We start from the raw sequence: 23,438 nt of genomic DNA on the forward strand, positions 1-23,438 counted from the left end.
CTCTGCCGGTAATGCAGATTACCCTGTCGGTAATGGAGATTACTCTGTCGATAATGAGGAGTCCGCGGTCGATAATGCAGAGTGCTCGGTCGATAATGCAGATTGTTCTGTCGGTAATGTAGATCACTATGTCGATAATGTGGAGTTCGCGGTCGATAGTGCAGAGTGCTTGGTCGGTAATGCAGATTGTTATGTCGATAATGTAGAGTGCTGGGTCGATAATACAATTATTTCATACTTTTCACTGCATTTTCCCATACTTTTAAGCAATTATATCTGGAGCTAGTGTGTATTCATATAAATTGACTAGAAATTATTTCATATTTTTCACTGCACCTTTTTGGAAGTCTGCTAAATTTTTTTTCCAAAAAATTATTTTATTAATGTTTATAGAGTTTTCACTTTTATTTCCTCCTTCTACGACGAATACATCAAACAGGAGCAAATCAAAAGCTTAGTATTGTTCACTTGATATTGTATACTGGGTGTTGCGATAGAAATTTCCTTCATTTTAAATAAGTAGAAGGTGTGGTAACTAACAAAGTTCGTAAGATTCAGCGTTCTTTTTGCTTCCAACTGTACGTAATTCCTTGTTATTATTATTCACAAAATTCAGTGTATGAAAAACTGGATTCTCCTCTCAAAACGACAGCGCTGACGACTATCTAGACCTTCCGCTTACAAAGAAACTATTGGTGCGCAATGTTTAACTTGAGGCTATACAACTTTTGCAAACTACGCTTCTTCCTGTCTCGAAAATAGTGAAGATATCGAGGTGACCTGTTTCTGGCGGCACGCTCTGTAGAAAACTACGACAACACCCGTCTCTAAACAGCGAAGTTCAATAGAATTCTCTACGCCAGCATCGTTGTTAGGGGAATCCTCGATTCCAAATATTGGACGGTATCGCTAGGGGTTTTCGATTCTCTTCCTCTTCGACAAGGTATCAAAGGTGCAAATTGGTTTGCAGAGAGCGTTTGGGTTCGACCTGCTCGGAAACTTAAAAATATTAACAGACTCGACACGGTAGGTGAATTTAGCCCCGCTACCGACGAGCAGGAATAGGTGTTGCGTAATCGATGACCAATGGAATCGATGTTGTCCGAGTGGCAGAGATGCAGGTGATCTTCTTTTTTTCGAAGATCCATTTAAATTAAAAATTGTCGAAGCCCGTACGCTTTACGTTATTTTTGTCGGAGAGAACCTGAAGTTACGCCGAGAGGAATGAAACATGCTGGATCATTTTCGAAATTTGAGAACCATACATATTCCTGTCTGAAAGTTCAGAAGCTATACGTTCTTTCGAACAATACCAAGTTTAAATTCAAATTACTGCCCTACGCCGGTGTAAAATATTACAATAACGATGCTGCTGCTGTTGCATGTTTAAGCGTTGGTGAAACTCGTTTCGCAACTCCGAAGAACTTGAACCTCCAGGATCCTCGAGATTTATGAATCGCGCCGGTTCGTTCAAAATTCGCCGAATTCTTGAGCATCATTAATTTACAACTAGATTCGATGCAATTCAAAATATTCGAGACGACTTCCGAAGTCTACTACATAGATTAATATACCGGTCGATCGATCGCAGTGTTATTTCATTTCTTCGTGTACTTTGAAGTGGATTCACGTTCCTCCGAAACATCGGTCTGTTAAAAATGTCAGGAAATCCGTTCGTGCAATTCTAAATCTCTCCCTTGAGCAACGGAAGAACAATTTTATCCTCGAGTACGTTCGTCTCGCTGTCATTTCTTGCTATCTTCGGAGCGACGAACCGTGCTAATGTGGCTTTTACTTGGAAAAATATTCGTAACACTTTTCTCTGTAAAATAATTTACATCCAACAACAGTCGAAACGTTATAAAAAATGGCGCATCGAAACTGGTAAACATTGACTCCTTCTATTAAATTAAACAAAAAGTAAATCGATGCAAAAATTTTAGTCTGGTTATATTAATAATTTCCGTTTAATCCGCGCATCGCGTGATAAGCGTTTTTCAACAGAAATTACTTTTCCCGACCGAGGGTCGACCGTTTCATCCGTCGCACAGTTGCACACGTACGCGATGCAAATTTTGCGTCAGAGTTTTTTTTCATTCTCTCACACTTTACCGGCGTTCAGCGTCCAATTTGCATACAGCCTGCTCCTATTAACGGTCGAGAATCACGAGACAGCCTGTTAACGTCGCCCCGTCAACAGTTTCTTGTAATCGCGATACATTCTCGCGAATTATCTCCAGTTCGCGTTGCACGATCCTCCGTAATCACTTGCTCGAAACGAAAATGGACCGAGTAAACTGCTCGAATGGCTGACGCTCCCCGACGCGGATGCGTGTTATTCCTAGATTTCCGCGAGCTAAGGGAAATGTCCCAATTAAGCGGTGGGCCACTCAAGTGCTCGAGCGAAAACGAGCACTCGTGTTTCTAATCACTGAACGTTTACTACTAATTACCCCCAAACATTCTTTTTATCGCTCCTTCGTGGGAAAATCCGTTCGCAGGACTCTGACGCGATAAGAGATAACGAGCATTGGCTTCTCGACTCGAGCACACGTTGCTCGCAATTAACATTCGCATAGCCGACGCTAGGTCTACGGAATTCTCGCTACGATGCCGCCAAAGACGAGCCATTTGCCACTTGCATCAGGTATTCATAGCTGAACGGTTAGCACATTCCTTTAGGAATGCGCGATATCTCGCGTCAAACCACCCTCCTCGTTGTCAAGTCTTGACCTACATATTGATTCACTTTGAAATACCATAAAAACATTCTCTGTTACGGATTTGTTTGCTTCCCTCTCTTGATTTACGATAATGTCCTGATCCAACAGAGTTCCCAGGAACAGTCGCTTGTAAATATTTGTTCGTACCAGAATGACATCGTATTCATGTCAGAAAACGGTATATTTACGACTACATTTTCGCTGCAGTCTAGTAAAATGATTCTTTCTCAAAAATCTATTACATAACTTTTATAATCGTCATCCTGAAGAAAACCTTCTTTATCTCATTGGCTCGAATGTTCTGATTTTACGAATTCAGTCTCTGTCTGGCAAATCTCTAATCTCTGTTAAGAGATCTTTTTAATCGTCGTGCAGATTTTTCGATCGAGCCAGGAACGCTGACGCGAAAAGTGCCTCTTCCGCAGGATCACTTCACTTTCCACTAATTTGAGAGGAATCATTCGATAGGAATGGAACCGTTTTCACGAATTACTTCGAGTACTATCATTCCATTTCGTTCCCTTGCCGAAAATTCGTGAAACGCTGACCCAACGGCACGGGAGTATCGAAACCAGCCGTGGAAAGAGAGATACTTTGATTAATTCCAATCAAAGGCACTTTAACGTTCAGGATAGCACGTGATCATTGTGCCGTCGAATGATTGGTCGTATTGTGCAACGCAATGGGATTAGAGACGCAAGCGTCAATGAGGCCTGTTACGAGGGCTCTTTGTATTTCACCGTGCTGTTTTATCTATTTATTTATCATGCTCTTACTTCTTCTCCTTTTTATCAAAATCCTATGATTGAATGCACTCGATAAATGTGGTTTAAACACAATTTTGCTGTAATACTTATAAAGTGAGAACGTTCTAACGACCACGACGCGATATTTCCCCCTGTCTCGAAAAATGTGTTAAGAGCAAGAAGCGTGCAATGTGTCAACTTTGAAAATAATTAACAAGGTGGTCCACCCGCCCCAAAGAAAATTACTTAAAAATAAGTTTTTTCTTCGGAGCTATTAAATCTCCGAAGTTTCGCAGCTGACGGTTTTAATTACCAACTTTTAACCCGTACAAAAGACCACACAATCCCCATGGAAGGTTCCCTAAAATTAGAGAAAACTTTTCAACGTATCGAGCAAACGTCCAAAGCTTCGCAATTTATCTATTATACCATCGATTGCAATTTTTCAAAGTTAAATCGACGATCTCGCTGGATCTTATTGGAACGATTCCCCGCGTTAAGAGGGGGGCTTACTGTACATCGCAAGGTTTCCATAGAGTTGAATTTTACATATTACAAAATAATTTGTCAGTCGCATATTCGTTGATGGTGTTTTTAAAACAAGTGAAGCGTGTCCACCCGAGATTGTTCGGCTCTCCGTGAAATTGGCCTCGTAACTTTTGCAGGTGACTTATAACCTTGTTAAATCCGCAAAAGTTTTCTTTGATTACTTCAGATACGACTTGCCGCCTCAACGTGATCCCTGTAGATCCTCGACTTTACTTTTTTTTTCGGGCAAGATAAGTGCTTTCTTCGATCGCAGTTTGTCGCCCCTAATTCTTCGTAAACACGGCAATTACAGTCAAGTGTCTCCTCGATGCAACTGCAATTTCGAAACTTCCAAGGAGAAACGAACATCAATCTTAAACAATGATATTACGATTTTTTTTAAAACGTGAAGACAACGTTTTTCATTAATACCTCACAAATATTTAAACTGCACTCGAGTGCAATTGCGATTCCGTATTTCTGAATTACACAATTATCGATATTTAATTATGCAAATAGTGGAAGGAATAGCGTTTAAAGGTACGCCATTCCACCGTATCTTTACTATTTACTTTGTTGTAAAGAACATCACAGGAAATTTCTCGTTCAATATTCAACAAATCGGCCATTATTATCAGCAGCCTCGCAATATTGCCTCCATGGAAATTTCACTCCAAAATGGGGTAATAAATAACGTAAAAGTCCATTATGGTTGAACACAATGGAATTTACGAAGATATTTACGAGTGCATTAATACGAATCGGATTATTGCTTTTGACAGGGAGTTTCTTCGCAGAATTGCGACGTGAAAGCAGCGTTCTGTTCGTTTCATAAACGTTTCGCGTAGTTATTTCTTCGAATTCTGTGTAACACGCGTAATAGCGGCACGTTATTAATAAATATTAATTGTTACAGCAATTTCATTTCGCTACGGCGACCCTTGGCCACCGCATCCGGCAGTGTTATTAATTTCCTAATGTCAAAGAAGAGATTGCGCGATTATAATCCTTGCGTTGTTAAATGACAACGAATTTCAATTTAGCACGACTGCGTTCGAATTGGCTCGCGTTTCAATCGCGACATTGTTTTACGATCTCTGTGTAAATACGTCCATTAAAATCAAACGAGTTTAATTTGAAAATTCTCGACGTGTTGGCGATAACCATTTATACGTCCACGTCAGAGACGAGCGGTATTCCTATGAGGATACAAACATCGTCTAAGAATTAAAAAGCAAGCAATCGCTGAGGTGTTATTCGTTCGATTAAAATTAAAATTTGAATTAAATTGCATTTTTCGTTGAAGGAGTAAAAGCTTCTCTTCGGCTTTACTCGATCGAGTAAACATCGTAAACGAAGCTCGATACTTAGTTATTCAATTTATGCATATGTTTATAGATGAATTTTATGTCAATAATATATTAATTATAATAAGGTTCGCAAAACACGTTCGCGTCGATGCGATCTAAATGGTTCGGGAGAAATTGGATCGGAATAACGTCAGCGGGCTTTCAAAAGCTTCCATTCGGATATGAACAGAATATTAGATACGAATAAACTAATGCATATCAAATTTACTCGCCATATTTATTCAATCGAACAATTAAATTTATGTTTATGTAGCGTCGGAACTGAAGTTATTTCTTCAGTCCCGTGATTCAGATAGTATAATGCAAATAAACATGTTAGTAAATAAAAACAACAATATTTGGGAGTAAACCCCGAGGAAAAAGACCTTGCGGGCAAAAACCTCGTAAAATATATTTTAAATTAAAGAATACAGAATGATTGCGCATGACGTAACGGATCATGCATGATCACTATACTTCGGATGACAACGTTGAGTCATTTTTTGTAAATTTCATATTAAACCTCTTTTTCTCGTCTAACGTTAATAACTTCAGACACATATTTGTCTGAGAAGTTTGTCAACGGCCAAACTAGCCGCGCGAGATTCAAACGCTTGGATCTGTTTCGATCCAACAGTTTGTTCGTCGCGGAACATTTAATTTCATAATATTAGTTCCAATTTTTAGTTAAAACGTAACGGACGAGCGACGGTGAACAATTTTTGTCGAAATTCGTATCTGGATAAAATTCTGCCGATCCCTGCCTCTCTGTTGAAATTTCATTCCGTTATTTTCGCTTCCGTACGAAATATTAACGATGAAACTCGAATTACACGAAGCGTGCAACATTTTAACGAAGTACGCATCTGGTTAATTAACAGCACGCTGGTCTAGATGTTTAATGCGCCGTGATATTACAATTTCTAATCCGCCTTGGATTCGTAGTTACAACAATACAATCCGAAATTTTCAAAATCACAAAATCCTCTCAACCGTTGAGATTTAATTAAAAAATTTGATTCAAACATCGCGAACACTTCGCTTTTTTCAAATTACGGATTACTTCGGCAAATAGGGCACTGTGAAGATATTTCGCTTGGTTATTAAAAGAGATTATTAATGAGACCTCCTTTTAAATATCTTTCTTCGCGTCCCACTCAAATACGCGAGCAGGAATAATGAAGATAGAAATAAGCGATGGATAGGAGGAAACATCTCCCCGTTCAAAACTTCTTTTCCACAGAGAATAAGCGTACGATGCGGAACGATGCTTTTGGAATAATAATACGCCTGCCAGTACTCCGACACGATAATACATTTTTATGTCGATGAAAATTAACCAGAAAGCTCGTAATATTTTTACTATTATCATAAATCTAATTATCCCCTACTCGAGATACTGATGTAGGTACCTATATTTAGCTGAAACTCTGATATTTATTTATTCGGAATATATCATTCAAAATCAAATTAATGGAGACGACCAGACCTCGTCCGAAATACCGTATTAGAGAAATAAAAGTATGTCGATAGTACCTATCGCTTAAAAATCACGATGGAAATATTATTCTAAGTAAATCCATGGAAATGGAAGGGATTCTAACCTTGTATCGATCGTTAGCAAAGGTGAAGAGTGAAGACACAATGGGAACAACCAACGAAAAGGTCCAGCAGGCTCTCAAAGGGAAACGACAGTTTCTCGAGTTACTATTTTATCGATTCGACGTCGCGGCACGCTATACGGGGAAAACGAATGATAAATACGAGCCATTCGAGCTATCGATTTCACGTATGACACGCTCGAATAAAACGCGGGTTGTCGACACGGTGGCGTGTAGGAAAAATTGTTGTTGCGTTAACGCGGTGGAGCCGATACACCGAGACGTGGCTGGGAAACGCTGGAAACGGAAGAACCGGCACAATATCGTTCGTCGACCATGTTCATAACATCGACAATCGGATTACAATGGTGTAGGCGATTGTATACCGGGCTGTTCCGATATATTCGATAAACCAGAGGAGATTGGCGTTGTTCCGCTTGCTTCGCTCGATTCTGAAGCCTATCGCTCCTTTGGAACATCGGTTAACCCTCGAGCTGTTCATTTTCTACATCTATTCCAGTATTTCCATTCCACTTTTCGAACGCCTTGCTCATATTTTGTTTACTTCTCCTTCGATGCTCGTTTCCTTCGTGAAACCAACGATTCAACCTGTACGCGTATCATTGGTTTGCCACCATTGTTCTAAACTATGCGTTAAGTGTTCAGAACCACTGACCTAATCAAACACGGAACTCTGAGATTCTTAAACTCTGGAAGAGCAAATACTGCCAACGGCGAAAGGGAATTCAACGCGAACACCGTTCTATTGTAATAATCACGATGTATTTATCCAAGTCGTAAAACACTCAAGGTACACGAGTGGCCACATAATACTGGAAATGGATACAGGGTATCCTGGTTCCTCGACCGTCTTTGCAAAGGGCAAATTCAAATCTGGAGTCGCGACAACCCCTGACGTTATCAGGTGAGTGACAGAAATCAGATTTCGAGATGAGAAAACAGCCATGATTCGAAACTCGGCGATTAAAAAATTAAAAGACCTTTCGGAAGGAAAGAAAATAGGCATACGCTAAGTTATGTGTCTATAAAATTAAACAATTAGAATTGTAACAGTATTTGTTCTGTCGTTTGGCAATTGAACATTTATGCTATGCAACCTGTACTAATTTTATCGAGTAGAACCGTTGTGTGTTGCTGGTTATCCATTGTTTGAGCTTGTTATTCCATTGTTGCGTTATTGTAATAACAAGCCATTATCATTATCAGTTCCATTATCATGCGAGTTGCGTAACGTTTAATTGCCTAACGAGAAAATTGAAAATAGTCCTTCGCTTTCAGTTTCGGGAACGTTTCTGTACAAAAGAAGTTGGCAACCATTTGCAACCCGGTACCTTCGAGACTCTGCAGCTTTGGTTTCGAACCTGAGGTCTTTCTAAGACAGTTTTCCGAACTTTTGTGAAGAAAATTTCCTTGAAAGGGGATTTCTGTGATCAAGTTCCTTTCTTTTGGGGGGGGCGGGGGCGGGGGATTGGAGGATATCCCAGGTTGGTTCTATGAAAGAAGTAAATCCGAGTTTCAGTGCAAAGCTGAAAATCAATATATTTGTCACAGATGCTTGTAGCAGTGGCAATTGTCGTGTCGACGTCACCGATGCACCGGAAGCTCACTGTCATATAGCCAACTATTCTCCTCTCACAATCAATGACACACACCGCAATCGCTGTAAGCGGATTCGCCCATCGGTTGCCGTTAAACACGGATGTAATGATTTAATAATACAAGATTTGCCCGCCCTCTTGGGGTATCTGTGACGCGGTAATTCCATCGATACCACTGATTCCAGGATTACTTTCAGACTTTGCTGCTTGAATTCCCCGCCTTGAGGAAGTCTAACGAGGACAAGATGAAAACTGGCCATGTATATAACGAGAGGTACACCAGATGTTATCGTCTCGCTCATTTTGTTGCGAGAATGAAAAGTTTTTCTCAAGTTTCGTTACGCTTGAATTATTCATCGTTCTTTAATATTTCTGAAGGTCTCTTAACCCTTTCAGACCTGAATTATTTTTTTTCTCGTAGTAATGTCGTTTAATTTTTAGGGTTAACCTGGATTAAAATTAGTATGGAAAAAATTTAAAAAATATTTAATTTAATTCTAATAGTGTAGGTTACGAGGAAAACTGGTCTTTCTTCATGTGCACAAATAAGGACATTCGCCCTAAACGATAGAGCCGGTATTTTTTTAAATTTTATGTTTTCAATGAAAGTAAATGAGAGATTAGAAATGAACACTTTAAAGTGGCTGCACGAAGGTAACGGAATAGGAAACAAGACATAAATAATTCTGGAAATTCGTTTCTAACTGTAACTGACTGGAAAGACCCTTTGGCGTCTTACGTGCCGCTAATGTTTAGCATGAAGGCATACGCTTAACTATATAACATGAAGTCTAACACAGTTCTAGGTATCACGGTGTCCTATAATCGGATCAAAATCAATTGCCCGCTCAATACCACTTCCCCTATTATGAACCACTTCAGCTTGCCTCAGTGTTAGACATAGAGAGGCAGGACGGCCAATCGGTATGCTGCGGTCAGTGGTCTTGAACGGCCAAATGACTTTGTTCCGACTGAAAAGGGAAAGCACTGGCAGGTAGACTCAGACACTGTGTAGCTCTCTATCGTCTATAACAAGGGTAACGAACTCGTACCACGATTGGCGCGTGGTCGAATTATAAATAAAATGAATTTTACGTTCAACGAAATTTGAAGAGACCCCAAAGAAAGCAAACTAACGTTACACTGTTTCTGTTCTCGGGCGAAAATTTTGCCACTCTTCGATTCGAGCGAGTTCTGGAGTGAAAACGGAAGATCGATTCGGATGCTCATCGACGATCAGGTGGCGTTGCATCGGCTTATCGAGCTGGCCAACTCGCGGCCGTGAAAACGAAGTTAATCTCGAGGATTAGTTTTTCATAATCCACTTTGCGAGATTCGCGTTATATTACACTGGAAGAGATTCCATCGGTAGGGCTTGGCCGTCTCGAGTGCCCGTCGAGTATATAATTACGCCACCGACGATTACTCCGCCCTATTTAATCCTAGGCTGAACTTTTCTGCCGCGAGCCATTTGTTCTAATGTCGCTAGGGCCTCTAGAACTACCCCTTGAGACAGAGCGACGCTATTTCTTTCCAAGAGTGTCCGTGTCCGAGTTCAAAATTTTCTAGTGATTCGTAGCGCGGGAGGAGTGGCGACGATCATCCGACGAGAAACGTTTTATCGGTTTTGAAATGGCCTGACCAGTACTTAGACCCCCTGGGTATACTATCCACTCTCCTAATCATCTCGGCACCCCGATATGTACCTCGAAATTACGATTACGAAGATAACATCGAGCGTCGTCTTGGAAGGGAAACTTAACAGCACTGAGAGGACGATGTCGACTATATTTCTGTGTTTTCTACTCACTTGTTATCCCTGGAATGACTTTTACAGTCTCAAAGAGTGCAGGCGCGTATGGAATATAATCCAGGTAAATACGAGAATAAATACACTCGTCACGGAAATGATCAATATATACATTTAAATATATACAAGATAAAATATTTAAATTACTGATAAAATTAACGATACATCATTATTTAAATACGCTACTGTCTACTTTGTATTCGCCGGTTATATAAAACTAGACGGTTATGTGCATAAATGAACGAATGAACTGTTCTTTAGAGATGTAAACCGTATAGGAATAAATAAATTCTGTAGACATCGTTACTGGTACCAAGAATTGGGTAACGAACATCGTACACCCTTCGATGAGTGTTCGTAATCGTTAAACCATGGTACACGATCGATCTCCAATTCACCAATAACGCCATTGGTATGTTTGATAAGATAATTCGATACTTGTGAGAAATTGCACCGATAAAAAAATACGAATAATTCTCACGCGGTGGGCGGGGAGAAAATTTAATACTTTCAGTACTCTGGTGAATTTTTCAATGGCTCAAATCAAACGCCGGACCTTGCTTGCGGAGGTTTCAAAATAAATACGGATATTTGATGTTGAATAATATCCTCGTATTGAATTTTTGTATGAAAATTCACACAGATACCTTTCAGTTCTTTTTTCATTTAGTATCGCTGTACGGATGAAATTGATTTGAACTATTAACAATGGGTTTATTGATCCATGTTAACGGAGACTTTAATAAAATATATCACCGAAGTCTGCGATTCTCTCATCCCCGTGTTTCTCGATATGGTCTACGTAGATCGTCCGCTCGATTAACCGCGTTTTCCTTCAAAAGAGCACGTGCTTCACGGTTCGCTGGACGAGAGGTTAGCCACGTTCGTGTTCGACCAAGTCTTTTGCTCTGTAATACCCGGTTGACTGCACAGGGGTCTTTATCACTCGCGTACCACACTGTTTTATCAGCCATTCGCTGAACTTCACTGCCGACACCTTATTAAGACGCGCACGTCCGGAACAAGTTGCCCGTTTTGCAATTAGCCGCATCTTGAGGGAACAGGGTAATTCGTCCCCGTCGGAGGGAAACCCTGCTCGATGGCAGAAATAGGGAAGATTAAGAAATTGCAAGTAACGAGTCATAGTCGAATAGTTTAAACTATATCGCATAATACACAAATTTTTCTATGAAAATTGAATCGAATTTGTACAACTTAGGCAATCAAAGTTTCCACTCAAAATTCTTGCACGACCCTACTCTGTAACGAAAGTTTTAACGATCTCGACGAGAAGCGTTGAATGAAATAAAAAATGTGTAAGAATACAATTTTTATCTATCGTTAAACTCCCAGCACCGGATATACATATATATATATAGTGGTATATATCTACTAAGTACATCAAAACGTTTTTAACTCTATCGATCCGATAATGGCTTAAACTTCCTTTGTGAATAAAAAGTATGATCGATCGACGTATATATTTAGCGATAAGCGCAGTTTAATGACCTGGAAATCGACCGGGTAAGTCCCTTAACTTCGAAATTAATTAACGAGTCGTTTTATGTTTCTTTCGAACTGCCGTCGAACCAACAAAGGGATCGAGTTCCTCCTGCGGATTATGGTGCATCGATCATACAACAGGTGTACAAGCGCGATCTCGAAATTTACTACGGCGTCAGACTTTTCCATCCGCGCTATCGGGCACGGATGAGCTCGTAAATTCCGTTCCGGGAATCGGCGATTACCTGTTTTGCATCTCAACTTTCGACTAACCGATCCGCGTCTCCGCGAAACTTGCTCGAAACTCGCTTAAATTCGTCGGGGGACGCGAGTATTTCTTCCAGATGACCGATGAATCCCGTAGGAACGTCGGCGTCGTTCCGAGGAACGAAGTTGTCGCGGAAAACGAATTACAGCAGAGTGTTCGATAACTCGAGCTAATTTCTTGTTGCCCGCGAAGGAGGAGGATCAACTCGATCATTTGCGAGCTGACTCTCGGTTATCTCAACCGAAGGAATATTCCAATCTATCATCTTCCGTAAGTTTGAGGTATTAAAAGCATGCTTCCGTAAACATTTCACTACTAAAGTGCCACGTGCGATACGTACGCAACTAATTCTTCGTGACGTTTTCGAGAGGGACATATTTAGGTTAATCGTGTCTGTAATCGTGTGTTTTAATCGTGAGGATTATAAAGAACCTTCGTATGCACGAGGGACTTCCTCTTTTGCATATTCGTGCTACGTTCTATTTATATAAAAGAGAGAAATGAACCACTGCATACCACCCAAATAAAAAAAAATATTATTTCAAGAGGATGGGATCCTTTCTTCGTCGAGCCGAGTTTATCGAATTTATTTACCGCGTTCGTTGTTCCCTCGTCTGTTTCCGACAGGTCTAATAAGTTGGCTAGCATCAGGAATCGTTACTTAAATCGAAGGTTCCGCGATGGCAGCCTGCGAGGAGGAATAACGCCGCCTCGAGGGCAATCGGGTTACTCTTCTAGCAAGCAAAACCACTCAGCGGAGAGTGTACAGAGCGAGAACAGTCGACCAGGAGTTAAGTAACGACACGGACCGACGAGATGCGAAAAGGAGGGTCCCGCCAAAGCCCAGTTTACGCTAAACTCGACAGATCGATAGGCTCCGGTAATTAAGGTCGAGTTAGTTAATTGAAATATGGAGAATCGCCGCGATTAGCCTTCTGTCGGCCATCGTCGTTTAATTCCATCCACTTCGTCTTGCGGCCGAAACGAGACTTAAACAATTCCTTCGTTTATCCGGCTTGTGTTTCGATAGAATAATTTACTTATATCGCCACGATTTAAACTTTTGTCACTGGAAGAAATTCAAACGCCCATTCTCGTAGCATTTACTGAAATCAACGAGGCTCGGAGCATTTTAGAGATGGAAGCCACGCGCAAGAATGTTTTTAAATGAAAGATTACCTCTTATCCGTCACTGATCCGGTAAAAATTAGAACTTAAATAATGGAATGAAGTTATACCCCCAGCTGAACGAAGGAAAACTTATCCGGACAACTTTCCCAATCGCATCAACGTCGTGAATAAATTAAGATACCGCGTCTTTATTCATCCTCTAACGTTCGAATAAAATCGTGTCTCTCCTACGGTCCCTGACGGTGCATTTTACTCTTTTTTTGTACCGGACTAATTAATGGAATGACGTTTTTTATCAAACAGTAAGATTACGGTCCCTGCACGTCGGAAATTTTTTGACGCGGTTAATTCAACCAGTGTTTAATTAAATGGTCCCTCTCGAGGCAACGACGAATGCTCAATGTGCTCGCGAGTGCGCGAGCATGTACGCTGTTTGTTTATGCGCGCCCTTTGAGGTGCGCTCCCAATGCGGACGCTCGAATTGTTCGCGTTACTCTCTGTATTTTTAATCCACAAAAAACGGTTTTCACATGGGGAAAGTATATCTCATTCCTCCAACATCGCGCGAGCTCTTCCCTCTCGAATGTCTTTTGAATCATTCGCGTCGTTTTTCCGAATCCTGGCTCTATTGATCCCCGTCGCTCCATTAACGCGGCGAGAACGAAACGTAATTTGACGCGAGATGCTGGAGGAAAAAGAGGGACGACTTACGTCCGCGTTTCGCTGAAACGCGAGGGAAGTAAAATACGGAGCATAGTTTTTACCAGTCGCGACCTGTAGGAACGAAGCATTTTATCGTAATTGAATGACTGAAGCTTTTCAAAATAAACTCGCGACGTTCAGAAATCGAAGAGCTTTCTACGTCGCGACAATTTTGATGAATCCGCGAGAGAAATCGCGCTTATCCTCGCATTGCTATCTTAAAATAGAGCACATCGTAAAGAAGTATCGCACCGTGTTTGCGATTGAGTATCTATGTTGTTCGAAGTATGTCTACGAAAAAGAATGCAAAAATGGTTCGGTATCTCGAAGTTTGCCATGGAAATTCACCAATTATAGTTAGTCGAGTTGAATAATTAGTTCGAGTGAGGTTTTACCGTGCTAATGGATCACGCCGAGGCTTCGACTATACATGCAAGCGATGGCTCGTGGAAATTGTTGTCCTCGCCCCCCGACGATGGAACCTAAATGCAAGTTTGAATACTCGAATGAGTTGCTAATATGTTTCATTAGACCACAGCTAGGATATAAAGCCGGAGAATTGCGATTCGTTCCCAAAGGTTCGTTTACTGCCGCATCGCTGCTCCAGTTTCTATCTTGATGCAAATTCGCTATTCAAAGATGGTGAGCGCGACCATTGCTAACTCTGAAATAGTCTATTTCAAGAATAAACTTCGTCCGAAGTGTCTAGATGAATCAGGCTCAAAATCTATCGAGTCCGTACCGATGGAAGCTATTCCTCAGCGTCTGAAAGCAGAGAAATATTGCCAGGAAGAAACTCTTCAGCCGAGTCTGGCCGGAGCAGGAAGATATCGCGATGAAAGTTTCCTGCAGGATCGCGCGATCCTCTCGACATCACGGTAGAAATTTCCTCTTTTACTTCAACCAGTTTCACCTCTAACGCAACAACTACTCGCGCGTGGAAAGAGTTTCGTTCCGTAAAAAATTATAATCTCGGTAAATCATTTCTCGTCGGATGTCGTGACATTCCCAACCGGTGTTTTGCAATTGCGTTTAAGTATACTCAAAATTTTTAACGTTTTATCAATATTCTCTCCACTTGTATCAAACGGAGAAATTAATAACGACAAGGTTTAGATTCGAAAGAACGTGCCTCGAAGTGGATACACGAGGCACATCGCGTTAAACGTCTATCAGGGAACAGGTTTTGGTAATTAAGCACGTGATTGTTCCGATTGATCGGCAATTGCAATTAAACAACCACATCCACCGCACGTTGCGCGGTGCCTACAATCCTCCAGCGTGTTCGAAAGAGGTCGAGAACACGAAAGAGCGCATTTCGAATCGATGTTCGATCATTGCGAGCAACACAAAATACCACGAATTCCACTTCTCACCCTGATCGCTCCATTGGTCGGAGATGGGCAAAATTGTATTCCGATAATAGATAACAAACAAGAGAACCTCCACTACACTATGGCAAATCTATTTTATCGTACAGATTGTAATTATATTCTTTTCTCTTTCGTTTTACCCGACAGAACGAGACACAACAGTCATCGGACAACTTTGCGTTTAAACTGTCGATCGGACGGTCGTCGAATAGATGGGTTTTCTACAATGGTTTTCTATTCGCGTGAACGACGAACGCAGCTGAAAACAATAAAACGGTGCGGGGACAACATGCGAACGATTCGATGATAATTAGTGGCTGAAAATTCTGTGTAGACGTACAGGTTTGGTGACCGACGCTAATGAGGATGGAACGATGGCTCGCGTTTCGCTGGCCGTGTTAGGGCAATTCGATTCTGATAATTAAACTCGATTAACGAGACGCAGCTTTTTAATACGGGCTCATGACCCTCGTGAACAGGGGGAAACTTCGGTCGTGATGAATCGATTTAACGCAGACCGAGCTGGAAATTTTGTTTGATGTTTGTTACAAACATTTTACCACGTATAATGTAAGCGTGAGTATAATTTAGTTAGTTTTATTTAAACTGAATTTTCCTCGACAATTATTCCACAGAAAAATAGTTACTAAATCCGTACTGTTGCCGAACACATTTGTTTTCACGAATCTTGTCCAAGAACCCGATCGTCCAGCGACTTCAGGTTCCTAGTGCTGATAAGGGGGACTATCGTGTAACTAGCGACAGAGGTTCATCCGCGTCAAAGGGGACAGCCAATCGCGTTTCCTCGAAGGAATAAATGTCACGGGCCATTGAATTATTGTCATTCGAGCCGCGAATTCACGCTGTCGATGGATCGTCACGATCGAAGCCATGTGCACAAAGCGAAAGCGGCGCGCAGAGGCTGGGTCTGCTCGACGTACCGCGAGAAATTTGATGCCGCGATCCTACTGGCACGGAAATTCGTGCTCTTTCATCACAAGGAAATTTCTTTGGCGAAGCGCATCGGAATTCCCGGGGAATGTCACTCGAGTCGGATCTCCATGCGGAAGATACGCTATTACGGATGCGCGAGCAGCCAACGACGAGTCGACTCGAATCGAAAGCGGTCGCTTGAGGCGTTGCCACGGCCACGCGAGGACGTCGAGTGCGATTAAATTCTTCTGATAAGGGTTTAGACGAAGTCTCGACACACTGGCTTTACCATGCGAACGTGCCTTCTTTACTATTTTTAAGGATAACGAAATTTTCTCCAGATTCCACTTGCTACTTGGAGCCATTCCTGTTACTCGATAGCGATCGATGGATCATAGTTCTTGCAATGAGAAGTTAAATTGTTGTGGAGGGTTGTTACTCCAATCCAAGCTATCTATGTTAAGAAGTTTGGGCGATCGTTGCCACAAGAGCACGTGAGAATAATTACGAAGATCTTCAGACTCTTGGACGTCGCGTCGCCTAGTTACCTCGATTGCTGATCGTCACGGCGAAATCTACGCTGCTATAACCATGACCCTTCCTACACTTCTCGTAACAAGACCAGCGAAAATTTGATAAGATGCGAACACGCTGCCAAGTATCCGACAAAGTTTGGTCTCCCCACTCGAACTTTGGCTACTTACCTTCGCGCGAGTTACTAAACGTTTTCCTACTTTACACGGGGTTCATTCAGCTTGATCGTAACTTCGGAACGAACGGTTATGTATGCATGGTACGCATTACTCGCAAACTATCGAATCCACTCGAGAAGTTGGCAACTTACGAGGGTACCCCGAGAAATGAATGTGACGAATGATGAGATTTGAAAAGAAGCACTTTTTTAAAATGGTACCCGGTTTTCTTTTTAAATACCGACTTGACAGACTCCTTAGGACTTCGATGTCTTATCTTTATCTCGCGTCTTTAAGCTTAACCAATAACGACGTAAAATAGAATTTCAATTCTGACGTGAAGTAGATCGTGCAAAAATTGATCCAGCTCCACGGGTGGACTACGTTTCGGTGACCAATTTCACCTTCCTTTTTTATAGGGAATATAAAAATTTATCACGACTTCGAGCAACTATCGTTCGCAGAGCATCGTAAACGGTTCCGTTTCGATTATGGGACCACACCGATAAAGTGACTTCTTCAGCGAAAGCGTACACCCATTGTTTTAGTGCCACTCATGGAAAGCCAGCCAATCGTCTCTTTCGAAGGGCGCCTAATCAATGAAGAGAAACGAGAACTTGGGAACTAGGGAACTTGATGGGCCTTTATTCCGTTTAATGTCCTATGGGCGTTTCAGGATTTTTCTCGTTGCTCGACACAGTCTTAGCGGTAGAGTGAAATTCCATAAATCGAAGATCGAAGTACTCGTTGCACAGAATTTCAATGAATCGTTCGAAGAATAGATAGAAGAATCTAAATTTAAATAGAAAAAAATCCATCGTTCTTGTAATAGACCCGAAGGTTTAATTTAAAAGAGTTCAATGTGTATTAGAGCAGGGTTGCCTGGAGGTTCTACTTTATAATACAGCTTTGATTGTTCGCGTCTGGCTGAGCGCGGAACGTGGGTTCGACGTCGATATTCGAACCTAGAGTGGGCCAGACAACTCCACGTAGAACATTTGCGATACTTGCAGGCTGTACCTTGACGAACAATCGTAAATCCACCCGTTTGATCCCGATAGTCTGCACATGAATTTCCACATGTCCCAGAAACTCTGTAGTCGCGAGTACACGTCCTGCGCGAGACAGTATTCCTGGCCCTTTCGAATAAAGCTGACCTGACCGAGGGGCTGATTCGATTCAATCTTTAAATGTTTCGATATGTTTAGCTCGAGAACCCTCGGAGATTCGATCATTTTCGACCCCGAACGGTAGAGTGTCAGTTGAAACCGAAAAATCAGATGAATCTGGCGATCGACTTTTGGCTGAGAATAGAAACCATTGCTCATTTAACCTCCTGTTGCAGTGGCCGACTAAATGTGACCCTTGGGTCGAGCAGCGACCCACTATACCACGGCAATCCATCGTACGACATGTCCTGATCGTATTTCTAGATTCAAAATTCTAGCAGTGTAACCGTGTCACCTGTTAAATAATTATCCCGATGAAACTTTTCGTATTTGAAGATTGCGAAAGTTCCCCGAAGAATGAAAACAGTGTGTCCAAAAGATTGCGGAGTTTCCATGACGTTATGAATATTTCAAGGAAGACAAAGACATCTTGGTGGATGTGAGAGCGGGCGTAATCTTCCCGGAGCAATTATTTATCATCGAGCAAAGGGAGGTGAGTGACGGAGAAGAATTGCTAGAATCCTTGATACTCGAGGGAATAAATATAAACGAGTAAGCGCAACAGTACGAGTTGAGCCCTTTAAAAGTACTCCAAATGAATGAGATCGTAACTCGTAAACAAAACTAAGGCTTAAGACACTTAAGGGCAGTCACGTACTATACATTAAGGTTTCAAGAAACTTTGCCATCGTTGCAGCGGCGTGTGGGAAACGTTAGCGATTACGCGGGGAAGTAAATAGAGGTAACACAAGACCTCGTTTCGGGGATTATTTTCCTATTTCGTTTAGTAGAATATCCACAGATATGAGAGCGCGGGCATTATTTTCATCCGACCCTCTTACTTACTGAACTTATATTTCCATTATAAATACACGCGGAGGGTTCGAAAGCATTCTGAAGCGGCTCTGATTTTAACCGTGACGAGATGCTCGATTATTTATATTCTAAATGTATCATTAACATTTTCGTATTACTAATGCAAAATTTTCTCTTTGCTTAAAATGAAAATCACTCGTAAAAGATTCGACGATACGTGGCTACTTGCGACGGGATTGATCCCATCGCTAGTAGACCGAATCAACTGGTGAAAAGAGTGAAACGGGAGCACGAGGGCGCAGATTCCAGCAGGTGCACGTGCCAAAGATTTGTTGCATCTTGCTGAATAACAAAGAGTCGATGCAGTCTATAGGATCGCGGGAGTGCAACATGGCACCGTTTGTTCGACGGTGCAACAAGTCGGGTTAACAGCTGTTTCTAGCCGCGTGCGGTTATAACAGCAGTCATGGCACTCCCGACTTGGCTGACGTCCAACTTCGATTTTACGACCCCCCGCCGAACTTGGATTGTGCTCACGAATCACGGGATTGGGCACAAAAAGTTTACGCATTTTAATGCTCGTGAAATTCTTTAAATTAAACGATACCTTCTATTCGCGCATACAACCGTTCATTCGGTGGCCATGACAACGAAAACAGCGATAACGTTTGGTTATTCTTTCTCCCTAGAAATCAACTGAATAAACGCGTACACGTTGTACGCGTAATAAAATAATACAATTTTAAATTAAGTAAGACCCATGCCAAAATTACAGCTCTCTTTCGAGTCGTTCAAGCACGGGACAGAGAAATACCACCTATCGCGCGGGAACAAGCGACTATTCAAACAATGTCAAATGAGCCTACACACACCGAAGACGTTTCAAGTTGAAACTTGGAATCTAGGAGTTTGAAATCTAGAAAGCTAGAACTTAAACGATTCGGTGGCACGATTTTTTCCAATTTCGAAGCACGAGACGAGCTAAATTTTCATCGATTTACAGAAATGCATCCCAGCTTTAACTTCACTATTCTCTTTTAAGAAATCAGATAATAAAATGTCTGCGCACGTAAATATACCGTGCGATAAAACGGTGTTCCTGGCTAAACAAATTCGGGGAAACGTTGCTCTAATCTAAACACACGCTACATTCTGTTCGTTCTGTCCCGAACACTCGTCAACATACGCATTCGTACGGATACGCACCGATATTTCTCGCATCTACGAGCGTGCAGAGACAATATTATGTGCTGCAGAAACTGCGAACGTTGCATTGAAATACAATATTCACGATAGTCCGAGAAAGCTAATTTTTCCGATTGTAACGTAGATCCCTGGTTGTATCTTGATTCCGCGCGTGGGAGCACACGCGATCGGGTTCGATGTTGATTGCATCCGTAACGATCAACCTAGGGTCAGATTGCAAAGGAACGCGCGATCAATGAATGGCTATGAAGTCAAGTTACAATTGCAAAATATATCCTGAACCCTGTGTGCTTTGCGTACATATGCCCAGTTTTATCAGATGCATAAATACGCGATCCGCTATTTTCATCAAATTCATCGTTCGTAAAAGTTTTGTTCTGTTAAAAATTGATTTTCTATACGTGTTTTCTAAAGCATTCGTGAAACGAGGACTGTTGTATCGATCGAAACAAGCGGTGGGGTAAAAATTTCAGCCTATTTGCAACCAGTTGCAACAATGTATCCTTGGTCGATATCGACGCGCGAGGTCTCCCATTGTCATGCAACATTTCATTAGGCGACTACCATTCGCGTGCAAACAACATTCCCTGTTTTTGAAAAACTAAATTTAAGCGTGTTTAAACAGGCGCTCGTGACAGACTGCGCTTCGTTTTTAAATTGGATCCACAATACATGACTCATAGAATTTTGTATTTAATTAATTTCCCTGAGTGTCGTCAAGATATGAAATGACACAAACATATTTTTAATTTAATTTACAGGAGACTCGAAGAATAAGAGGATCCATTAGGTAGAAAATTCGTCAACCATGGATAATTAAGATGAATGGTGTAGCGACTCATACTATCCAATCTACGACGAGCCACCCCGTAAAAGGACCAGCTCGAACCAACAACGACCGTAATTGACCCTCCTCTAGATCGAAGAACTCTCGTTACATTTCAACGATTCTTGTGAAACAAGTGTCGTTACATTAGAATTTTCATCCCCGATTTTGCATGTAAAATGATGGAACTCGCGTGTGCTTCAGGAGTATTTTGTTCTCCAAAAAAAAAGAATGACCAATCTGCGACTGCAAATTTTTGGAGGTAAAATACTAAGTAGAGGAAAATTACATGTATTCTGGGAGGTTACTTACGCGAAGCACATTATTTTCAAAGACAACAAAATTCTTTAGTCGTGAACAGTAGGGTAATAAAAGATCAACAAATAAAGAGTTCTTAAGGAAGGTTCTACAAAGGGATACAATAGGGGTTCTACCCTATAATTAGTTGCATGGTAGAACTACCCCTACATAGCATCGTACTATGTAAGTGTCCTGACATTTGTTGAATGTCACGAACTTATACTTTCCACGTAAAGAGATACTCACTGAGACCGTAATCTCGCTTTTAAAAAAATTGCAAGGTACTCGATAACGCTGACACCGTATGCAACAGTATCGGGATTGACTTACCTCAGAGACGTAGGCAGAGCTTCGGAGGACGAAAAGCTGGGGAGCAGGGTCTGAGACATGCACCGTTCTTGGGCTCAAGGACCCGTTCAGGTCCTCGTTGCGCGTTCGCTGTCTCCTTCACGAGGTCTGTCACTTCCCTGACGGAGATACTACGACTTCACGTTTCCTCGAGCACCACCGAGACGAGGCGACATCGACGGTTCCGAGCTTCCGACGAGCTCAACTTTCGGGATCCACTTTATTCAGAACACGATACTCTCGACCTTTCGACTTCTTTTTCGTTCAGTACCCCACTGGCTCTCATTGATCTCGCGACATCGGCCACGCGATTATCCACACGAGGTTGACCGAGACGAATCACCGTGGAGCAGAGGAGCGACGCCGGTGCGAAGCGCTGACTGAACCACTGGCAAACCACCGAGGGGTGGTCCGTATCGCCGGAGGTCCCTCTACTCTGCTCTCTCTCCCGCTCTGCTACCTAACCCCCTCCCAAACCACCCCCAACCTCCTCTTCCTCAGTAGTTCTATTTTGCTCTACACCCCTTTCCACGTCTGCTCACTCTACTCCTACCTTTCTCGCCGCGTACCCTTCTACCCTTTGCATCTCTATCTGCTGCGTCCTCCGTGTCCACCCTGGTTTCTCTCCTGTGTATTCCCTTGTTCTGCCCATCCGTTACTCTCCGTGTCTTGCACGCCATCCCTTGCTCTTTACGAACCTGTCTTTACCTCCGAACCCTTCTTCTACCCTGGAATATCAATTTGTTTAATCGTTTAAATCACCTGGAAATAATTTTGATTGGTCGTGTATATGCAATGAAAGTCTACGTCAATTTCAGAGAAGAGTTGCATACTTTGTTTCGCGACTTGGAGTTACGATAAGTGCCAGAGCGAGTTCTTCGACGGCGACGAACCAAGGATGAATTTTAGAATAGAAAAATACGCTCGTGTGTACACAAATTTCCAAGGCAAACAGCGAACTCTCATCCTTTTCCCTCGTGGTTTTAAACTTCTTGTTTTCACAAATAACATTTTGGTAATATTCTAACATTGCTCCTGGGTTTTATCTGAAAGAAAAATTTATTAGCGAGCCATGTCCGTTTGCTGAAATTTAAATAAATAAACGTCCATCGATTCGAGCAAATGTTTAACTCTATTACATTGTACGTAATAAATGTAAACGGATAAAGTTTCTGAGACAGTCCTTATAAAGAAACCGAATATAAATCTACCAAATAAAATTTTTAAAATGTGGCTATTAGATTATGCGGAAGGAGGATCCACGATGAGGTCGAAAGCATTAACTAAAAGCATGGACGGTGTTTATTTCTCCACGAGCACTGTATTCCTAATACTAAACATTTTTAGTTGAACGGTTTGTTTATTAAGAGTGAGAAACTCTGAAACTTTCTAAACTACATACATATAATACCGGGAAAGTTCAGCAATAACGTTGCCAGCTTTTCAGTCTCTGTCTCATTCACCCCAAAGCCACCTACCCTCTTTCCTGTTGTTCTGCTCGACGACCCTTTGACTAGGCTTCTGCGTTTCTCCTTGCTTCCCTGTATTCCTTGATCACCAACCCTTCTCCGGTCTCTTCCATCCACCCTTCGTGCTTTCATCCACGTTACAGCGTTGGCATAACGGCGTGCACTCGTTACAGAAGGAGCTACAGACCGCCACGATCCTGTGATCCTGCGCTCTACCAGGTGCTTCGCGAGGTCTCGCGACACCTTGCAGGGTTTAGGTCGCTTTCACACTGGGTTCTACATACATATTTCATGGGAAGCGCAGAATGCACCTTCCCAAGGAGCCA

At 41.9% G+C, this 23,438-nt stretch overlaps 1 protein-coding gene and 1 long non-coding RNA gene across 2 annotated transcripts in view; both read right to left on the reverse strand.

Moving 5' to 3' along the window:
- The window catches only part of LOC128872235 (dexamethasone-induced Ras-related protein 1), a 54,319-nt gene extending 32,242 nt beyond the window's left edge, over nucleotides 1-22,077 (reverse strand). Inside the window, exon 1 of the mRNA XM_054114699.1 lies at nucleotides 21,626-22,077. The gene's annotated coding sequence lies outside the window, so the exon portion shown is untranslated. The remainder of the gene's footprint in view (nucleotides 1-21,625) is intronic.
- A 93-nt stretch (nucleotides 22,078-22,170) lies between these two features.
- On the reverse strand, nucleotides 22,171-23,226 carry LOC128872236 (uncharacterized). Its single transcript, XR_008456128.1, has 3 exons — nucleotides 23,122-23,226; nucleotides 22,477-22,689; nucleotides 22,171-22,371 (listed from the first exon to the last, which is right to left on the reverse strand). It is a non-coding gene; the product is annotated as an uncharacterized LOC128872236 (long non-coding RNA).
- Between the last annotated feature and the right edge of the window lie 212 nt (nucleotides 23,227-23,438).

The sequence above is a fragment of the Hylaeus volcanicus genome, chromosome 2, assembly GCF_026283585.1.
Source record: "Hylaeus volcanicus isolate JK05 chromosome 2, UHH_iyHylVolc1.0_haploid, whole genome shotgun sequence".
Classification (NCBI taxonomy): Eukaryota; Metazoa; Arthropoda; class Insecta; order Hymenoptera; family Colletidae; genus Hylaeus; species Hylaeus volcanicus.